This window comes from Sinohyriopsis cumingii, unplaced genomic scaffold (genome assembly GCF_028554795.1).
Source record: "Sinohyriopsis cumingii isolate HCF-2022 unplaced genomic scaffold, ASM2855479v2 utg001397l, whole genome shotgun sequence".
Classification (NCBI taxonomy): Eukaryota; Metazoa; Mollusca; class Bivalvia; order Unionida; family Unionidae; genus Sinohyriopsis; species Sinohyriopsis cumingii.
This window is the reverse complement of record NW_028315993.1, coordinates 4805290-4813685: the sequence shown is the minus strand read 5'-3', so window position 1 is coordinate 4813685 and position 8396 is coordinate 4805290. Positions and strand designations below refer to the sequence as shown.

General features: G+C 40.9%; 1 pseudogene; it reads left to right on the top strand.

Annotated features, from left to right (window-relative positions):
* The first annotated feature begins 4300 nt into the window (after window positions 1–4300).
* Window positions 4301–7754, top strand: LOC149772564 (uncharacterized; annotated as a pseudogene).
* The last annotated feature ends 642 nt before the right edge of the window (window positions 7755–8396 follow it).

The following is an 8396-nucleotide window of genomic DNA, read 5'->3' as shown; positions in this document are numbered from 1 at the left end:
CTGTTGGCTTTTCTTTTTGTGGAGACTTTTCCTTTCCTTTCTCTATAGGCTTTTCTTTTTCTGAAGCTGTGACCTGGTCTTGAAAAAGTTGGTTTTTTTTCTTCTTTTGGGTTCGTTTGGCTTTTCGGGGGGGGCGGGGTTCTTGGGGAGGAATTTGGAGGCATTATGATCCCATTTTCAGAGGGAGCGAATGGTGACACTTCCTAAAGAACCTCTTCCCCCAGGTTTCAAAATGATTTGCTATTTGATTTGAGCGTCAATGCGTGGATCAGCCAGTTGTGTCAAGGCTACTTTGTTTCTGTTAAAAGAAGTGTTTGCTTTGATGTGGAATGTGAATAATGCCTTGCAGTAATTGACGTGCTGTATCTGTAAACCATTGTAGGACTTCTTTGAGACTGGCTTCTAAACCACGAGCACGTATTTGTGGATTTTTGTCTCGAATAATGCCATACAAGGCACGAATCAATTTCACGGGGAGATGAGACAGAAGAAGGTAAAGTTCACGCTGTGCAAGACAGCCCCAAAGTGTCCGAGGTCTTTATATATTTTTGTTAAGTCGACGACGGGAACGTGTACACGACAGACCCTCCTTCTTGGTACTAGTGTTGAAACAGATGGGTACGAAATAGCAAATAATCGGGGGTTTAAATCCACGAGTAAATAGGCGTGTAGGGTTTGAGTGACATCATCGTACGAACGAGTCAGATAATGTGTTCCAAACTGTTTGTCTAAGACTTGCACTTGCAATTTATCTATAGGGTTTTTAAACAAAACCATCTGCTTACCAATGACACTGGCATTATGATTGGTGATGCCCTTTGCGCGTAAACCACAGTTTAATTTCTTCTTCGTCTTCTCTTAACATGTCTTCCAACATGACCAGATGGGTTTGCCTGGTGTCAGACACGATCTCGTCGTCTTCTCCAGGAATGCCTTTCACAAACACAATGGAATCGTCTTGACTTTCTCGCAAGAGGCTGTACGCCCATTGCAACTCTTTGTAACACCACACGAACCGTTGAGGTGGACGATCGATCAAATGATGTTATGTTCGATCAAACATTTTACAAATTTGGTATTGCCTGAACCGCTAGGTCCATCAATTAACATGTTAAAGGGATGGCGAAGATAAAAGGCATCCCAACTGGAACGATCAAAGTGTTTGTCAATGACATTGAAAGTGGAGAAAGAGGGAGCAGAGACAGTAGAAATAGCCATAGTGAAGGGAATGTCGCTTTTGACACAAGACAAGTATTTTTATACTTTTTTCAGGACACGTTATTTGGTTTCTTAAAATGGAACAACGCTACATCAAAACGATCAAAGTGGAATATAAACAAGTCACTGTACAGCATGTTTCTGCTAATCAAGGTGTCTAGGGACAGTGTGTAATGTCCTGACAGTCTCTACATTAGGTCCAGTCACACTTGTGTCCTCCCGGAATTATCTTCTGGGAATGTCCATGACATTCCTGTCCTGAAGGAAGTAGTTTTCCTCGGTGTATGGTTCTGTTTCTTCTGACACTGTCACTAACACAGATTTAAAAGTTCCTTTTTTCACTGGACGTTTGAAATGAGGTTCACAACTTTTAGGCATAATTAACCACTTCTTGAGTACAAGCCTCTAAACCTCATTTTGTCCAGTCACGTACATCTCTCCAGTGGGGGTGTAAGTCACAAACTTTACACGCATCGTCGTACAAATCTTCAGTACCTAAAAGTTGATGAATATTTTGTTCCCGTAGAGGTCGAGAAGTATCCAAACGAAAACGCAATGCGTTTAAAAAAAATGGTTTTTTCGTGGACATTTAAAGAGACCATTCTCAAAGTTTTTTGTTGATAGTAAGTACTGTAAGTAAAGTGTCCACAAATAATCGACTGGTAAGCGAAATCCCAAAGCAACAAGTCACTAAGACACACACCACACGTCGGCCCCAATTCATGGGACACAGTTCTCGTACTAAGTGTTGATAATTCTCCGCCATCTGAATACTCTCATTGAGTTCCTTCCAGGGAATATATTGTATCACCACGTATAAAGGTCGTGGCATGGTTGCCCTTTTATACCTCTTTTTGTCGGAAACAATAAGTGTACTTTTGCACAGAGATGATCGTACTTCACTTATAATTGTCCTTATTTTATTTAAAATCTTCTCCTAGAGCGAACGTATTGGACATAGTGAGCAATTTCTCCCCACTGTTATTCAGAGTAACGGTCAACAAAGTCAATAAAATCTTCTAATGTAAGCGGTTTAAAGAAGAATAATCCTATGAACGCAGTCTTGATCCAGACAAATCGGACGAACTTGTTGACTTTTTTCAGTTTCCTCTTATGAATGTCTCGACACAAATGTCTCTGCAGTCACCAGCTGAGGTTTTGATCTGGCAAGTCCCTGCCAAACATCCTTGCAGATCTTCTCTTGCAGTTACTTTGGTAATCCTTGAATATTATTTCTTAAATGGAGTTCAACTACTTATATCGGTGTTGTGCAAGTTTGACTCCTATCCAAGCTAGTTTCTTAAATGAAATGGTATGCCACTTCAATGACTAGGGTCCCACTAAATGTAGGTAGTGACAATGCGGAGACTATCGAGCATGTTCCAGGTAAGCCGAATCTTTTTTCTCCCACTAATGAAGTGACACGCCGCAACTGAAGCACTTTACTTTATCACCTTCACCCAAGTAGAAAAATCCGGCTCTGGCTAATTCTTCGGGGGTAGGTCCTCCCAGATATTTAGGTCATTTTCCTTTGAAGGTTGGAAAATGACTTTCAAAGTCGCAGTATTCGGGCAGACGCACAGGGAACAAATATTCGTCTTTCACATGTTCATTACGATGAGGGTACGGTGAAATCCGCAGGAGTTTGCTCAGTTTTTGGATGCCATCCGTAGGGTGGTAGCTCACACAGAAATTTTGGAAAGACATTTCTTACAAAATTTACTTTGGATTTCCAACAACGGAGTGCCATTATTTGTAATTCTAAATGGAACTGTAGATAAGCACAGTACCGACTACAGCATACGTCATTATCATCCATCTTGGATCGAATTTGAAATTATTAGAATTTGTATCACTAGGACTTATGTAATTTAACTCGTGGATTATTCTTAGATTATTTTTGGATTGGATTCTTGAAACCGTAAGTTCTTCTCCTTTTTCCATTTTTACAGAATTTTCCAGGAAAATAAATTATTTGTTAAATTTTAAAAAGCTTGTTGTTACACTCTTTCTGTGTTACTGTTTATTCAATCCTAAATACGTAACATAGAAGTTGGAACCACTATCAATGTAATACATAAATATTTGGACATGAAACAAACATATTTACGAGTTTTTTATTCCTGGTTCTAGTAAACTGCTGTTTAAAATTTAACTTCACTCCTTTCTAAAATCACTTTATGTGCACCGTATTTACATTTAATGTTCATTTATAAGAAAAAACTAAAACAAAACAAGTAACAACCAATCAAATAGGACAATGTTCATGTTTCTCTATATCCGTCACACACGTTGTTAAAAATCTGGTCAGCTACCATTTGTGTCCCAGCGTAGATGTTTCCCATCACGTACTCCCTATCATTCGTAAATCTGTTGTTATGTCCATCGTGTTAGGTAAACTTATCCGTAAGCAGATAAAGTGCAGTCATTGTCTTCTTCCCATGGAGGTACAACATATGCCATATGAAGTCACTTTTCCATCTTTAAATTTAAAGTCTTTAAATTTCACCGTGTAAGTGTGAGTTGTTCTCCTAAATGTTCTCAAGGTAGCTGTCTGAGTCATTTGGATGCTAAAATACTCATTTAGGTCTACTGAATCTTTTCCTCCCTGAACACACTTTGTTGAGACGGTATGGTCGTGAATGAGGTGGTGAAAGAGGTCAGTGATGTTTGTTCCTTCACTTTTTTCTTCTGCATTGAGTGATTCATCTTTCATCTTTCTCGTCGCTTGTTTTGAATCTTACGTTGTATCAAGATTATTTTGAACCTTAGTGGTGTCAAGAGTATTTTGAATCTTGTGTAAGATTATTTTTGAATCTTTACAGTTACAATTCTGCGACAATGGTGTCAGAAGTGGGATATTTGGATTAAGTGAATCGTCATCACATTGTTTGTGAAAGTAAACTCTTATTGTTTATATTCATGTGTGACCTTCTTGAGAAGATAATCAAGTAGGTTTTTATTTTGTTTAGTAGTTCTAGGTCTGTGGGTCTAGTATAAATACTTATTCATTTTTGTTTTGGTTGCCTTCATTAGAAATAGTTTCTTTTGCTAAATTAAATTTGTTTTTTTAGTATTAATCATGTCATCCCTTAAGGACTTGGTCGCCTTAGGCAAAGAACTTGGGTATGAGGGAGAAAGTTTAAGGGAATTTATTAAGGAAGAACAAGCCAGGGAGAGGGATGAAAGGGTTAGGGCGAGGGAATTAGAAAAGGACGAACAAGCCCGGCAGAGGGAAACAGAGGAAAGGCGGGCAGAATTAGAAAGGGTAAAGATAGAACTAGAAAAACAGGCCGAAAAGGAAAGGATAGAATGGGAAAGGGGAGCTGAGAGGGAGAAGATAGAGTTAGAAAAACAAGCAAGGTTAGAAAATTTGGAGGTCTTTTTCCCGAAGCGCGAGTACAACCGCGAGAGGTTTCGTGAACGGTCGAGAAATCGTAGCATTACGTGACACTGGTTGCACGGCTGTAGTGATCAAACGTAGCCTCGTGCAGGATAACCAAATGCTCGGATGGGAGTCCCCATGCATGCTACTCGATCAAACGATCGGACGCGTTCCCTTAGCAAGGATCACAGTAGAAACACCTTTCTTAACCGGAACTGCAGATGCCCTTTGTATGGAAAACCCTATTTACGATCTGACGATCGGTAATGTTGAAGGTTCCCGTCTTCCAACCATGGCAGATTTCAGGATACCTTTGGCCCAGGCAGTCGAAACGCGAGCGCAATCCAGGCGAGAGAAAAACGCGTTTCAGAAATTAATAGTCCCTGAATCGATCTCCGGAATTTCACGTGATGAATTCAAACGAGAACAAGAACGTGACGAATCCATCAAGATTGTCATTGAGAAAATCACGTCCGGCGCAATTAGACACTGCAAGGGTGCAGGCAGCTCGAGATTCGTCCGTAGGAACGGGCTAGTTCATAGGGAGTTTATCACTCCGGAGGGTAAGAGGTATTGGCAAGTTGTCGTACCCCAGAGATACAGATCTCAAGTACTTAGGGTGGCCCATGAGTCTAGCATGGCAGGACACCTAGGTTAGGTGAAGACCACCAGTAGAGTAGTAGCTGAATTCTACTGGCCTGGTGTTAATGGTGATGTCACACGGTTCTGTAGGTCTTGTGACGTATGCCAGAAAACCGTATGTAAGGGAAGGGTTACAAGGGTGCCCTTGGGACAGATGCCATTAATAGATGCACCTTTCAAAAGAGTGGCGGTGGCTATTGTAGGCCCAATACAACCAGTTATCGAAAGGAAGAACCGGTATATTCTTACTCTTGTGGATTACGCAACGAGATATCTCGAAGCTGTAGCGTTACCAACTATTGAAACAGAACGGGTGGCTGAAGCATTGGTTGACATCTTCAGTAGGGTAGGGGTGCCAGAAGAAATCCTTACGGATTGTGGTGCCCAATTCACCTCCGACCTCATGGGTGAAATAAGTAGACTGCTATCAATCAAACAGCTAAACACTACCCCATACCATCCGATGTGCAATGGACTGGTAGAGAAATTTAATGGAACCCTAAAAAGTATGCTACGAAAGATGTGCGCTGAACGTCCGCAAGACTGGGACCGTTATTTGAACGCGGTTCTGTTCACGTACCGTGAACTACCACAAGAAAGTTTAGGATTTTCACCCTTCGAATTTCTGTACGGAAGAACAGTTCGAGGCCCGATGCGGATACTACGCGAACTGTGGACAGGTGACATCGCGAGCTAGGAAATAAAAACTACATACCAGTACGTGTTAGATCTGCGACAGAAACTGGAAAGTACATGCCAGATGGCACGCGACGAATTAATGAAATCGGGACGTAGATATGCCAAATATTATAACCGCAGAGCGCGAAATAGGAAATTTATTGTAGGAGATCAGGTTTTATTGTTTCTTTCTACCAGCACAAATAAATTACTAGTCCAGTGGAAAGGTCCCTACGAAGTTAAGGAGGTCAAGAATGACATGGACTACAAAATTGACATAGACGGTAATTTAAAGACATTCCATGCTAACATGCTTAAGTTGTACATCAAGAGACAGAGCGACAATGTAGAAAAAGGGGTCTTGAATGTCGTTTGTACGGCAGTCATCGACGACGACTTGGGAGAATCAGAACACGAGGTTCCAGTTGTGTGTCCCTTGGGTGTTGCAAGGGAAGGGGTAGATCAAGTTGATGTGAGTGCAGAGTTGACCAAAGACCAGCGTCAACAAATTAATGCGCTTTTGGTTAAATACTCTGATGTATTCACCGACAGACCAGGTTGTACAACCTTAGTAGACCTCAAAATTAAACTGAATACATCTGACCCCATTAGAATCAAAGGTTATCCGGTACCATACAACGCACGAGAAGCTGTGGACGAAGAGGTGAGTAAAATGTTAGATCTGGGGGTGATTGAACCCTCCAACTCGCCATAATCGTCTCCCGTAGTGCTAGTCAGAAAAAAAGATGGGACGAACCGATTCTGTATCGACTTTCGACAGTTAAATAAAATCACTGTGTTCGATGCAGAACCAATGCAAGATATGGAGGGTCTATTTGCGAAGTTGTCGGGCAACCGATGGATTTCCAAATTAGATCTGTCCAAGGGATATTGGCAGGTTCCCATTGTTCAAGAGTCCAGTACATTGACAGCATTTGCGATCCAGAAAGGATTATATCAATTCAAGGTAATGCCATTCGGGTTAGTAGGTGCCAGTGCCACCTGTTGTCGTTTGATGCGCAAGTTGCTAAGGGGTTTAGCAAGCGTTGATAGCTTTGTAGATGACATATTTGTGTACACGAATACTTGGAGTGAGCACGTGTCCGTCTTGGGGGAACTCTTCGATAGACTCCGCAGAACGAACCTCACAGTGAGACCCAATAAATGCAGTATTGGCTATACAGATTTAGACTGTTTGGGTCATAGGGTCAGTGGTTTGGGTCAGTTGAAACCTCACCCCAAGCAAGTGGAAGCGATTGGAAACGCACCTAAACCGGACAACAAAACGCAAGTTCGTTCCTTTCTAGGTCTAGTAGGGTTTTATAGAAAGTTTATACCAAACTTTGCAGCCATTGCTAGCCCACTGTCTGATCTGACAAAGCAGAGGCAACTCAACAAAGTAGAGTGGGGACCACCACAGGATATAGCTTTTTGCACGCTGAAAGAAAAACTCATCAGTGCACCTATATTAATATTGCCAGATATTAGCAAACCCTTCATTTTAAGAAAAGATGCCTCTGAAACTGGGTTGGGAGCAGTTTTACTGCAAGAGCAAGATAACAATAAGTTACCCGTAGCTTATTCGAGTAGAAAATTGCTACCCAGGGAGAAAATCTATTCAGTTATTGAGAAAGAGTGTTTGGCCGTAGTGTGGGGAATTGGGAAGTATCATGCATATCTTTTTGGGAGAGATTTCGTTCTCGAAACTGATCACCAACCCCTATTGTATTTAAACAAGGCCAAGGTCGCTAACGCTCGATTGATGCGTTGGGCGCTGACACTACCACCGTATCGCTTCCGTGTAGAGGCAATAAGAGGGATTGAAAATTGAGTAGGGCATGATTTGAAATATGGATAAAATGTATTTTTATAGAAAATCCAGATCGCGGTATTACCGGTGTAAATAGTGCAACATATCGATAGTAGTTATTTTTCTTTTATTCTGTGAGGGTTTATATAAAAATAATGTGTGCATTTTTTTTTCTTCTGAGGGGGGAGGTATTGGCACAGAATTAGGCAAAGAAATAACTTGGTTTTGTCTTAAAAACAAGTAGCCTATTTCTCGTTGTACATGTGTACGACGTTATATAGGGTGAATGTGTTTTTCCAGGTAAGCGACTGTATTAACATGTACCTAGCCACAGATTACTTGTGTCAGGTATCATGACTAACATGATATGCACGGGTATTCTACCCCGACTTGTACTCACTCTCCTATGGATTTAAGTAAGACGAATCTCTAAAAACCACACTGGTCATTTTTGGATCACGTCAAGGAGTATACACTCTCCTTTTTTCTCCAGCCATAGGGGTAAGTGTTAAATTTACATTCTTTTTATTTGATAGGCGAAGCTTATTCGGTTTGTACTGTGTTATCGCGTAATAATGTGTTTATTACAACGCAGATTTAAAGTATTATCATATATCTAGAGATTATACAGAAACTATTATGTCCCATTTGGTTTTATTATAG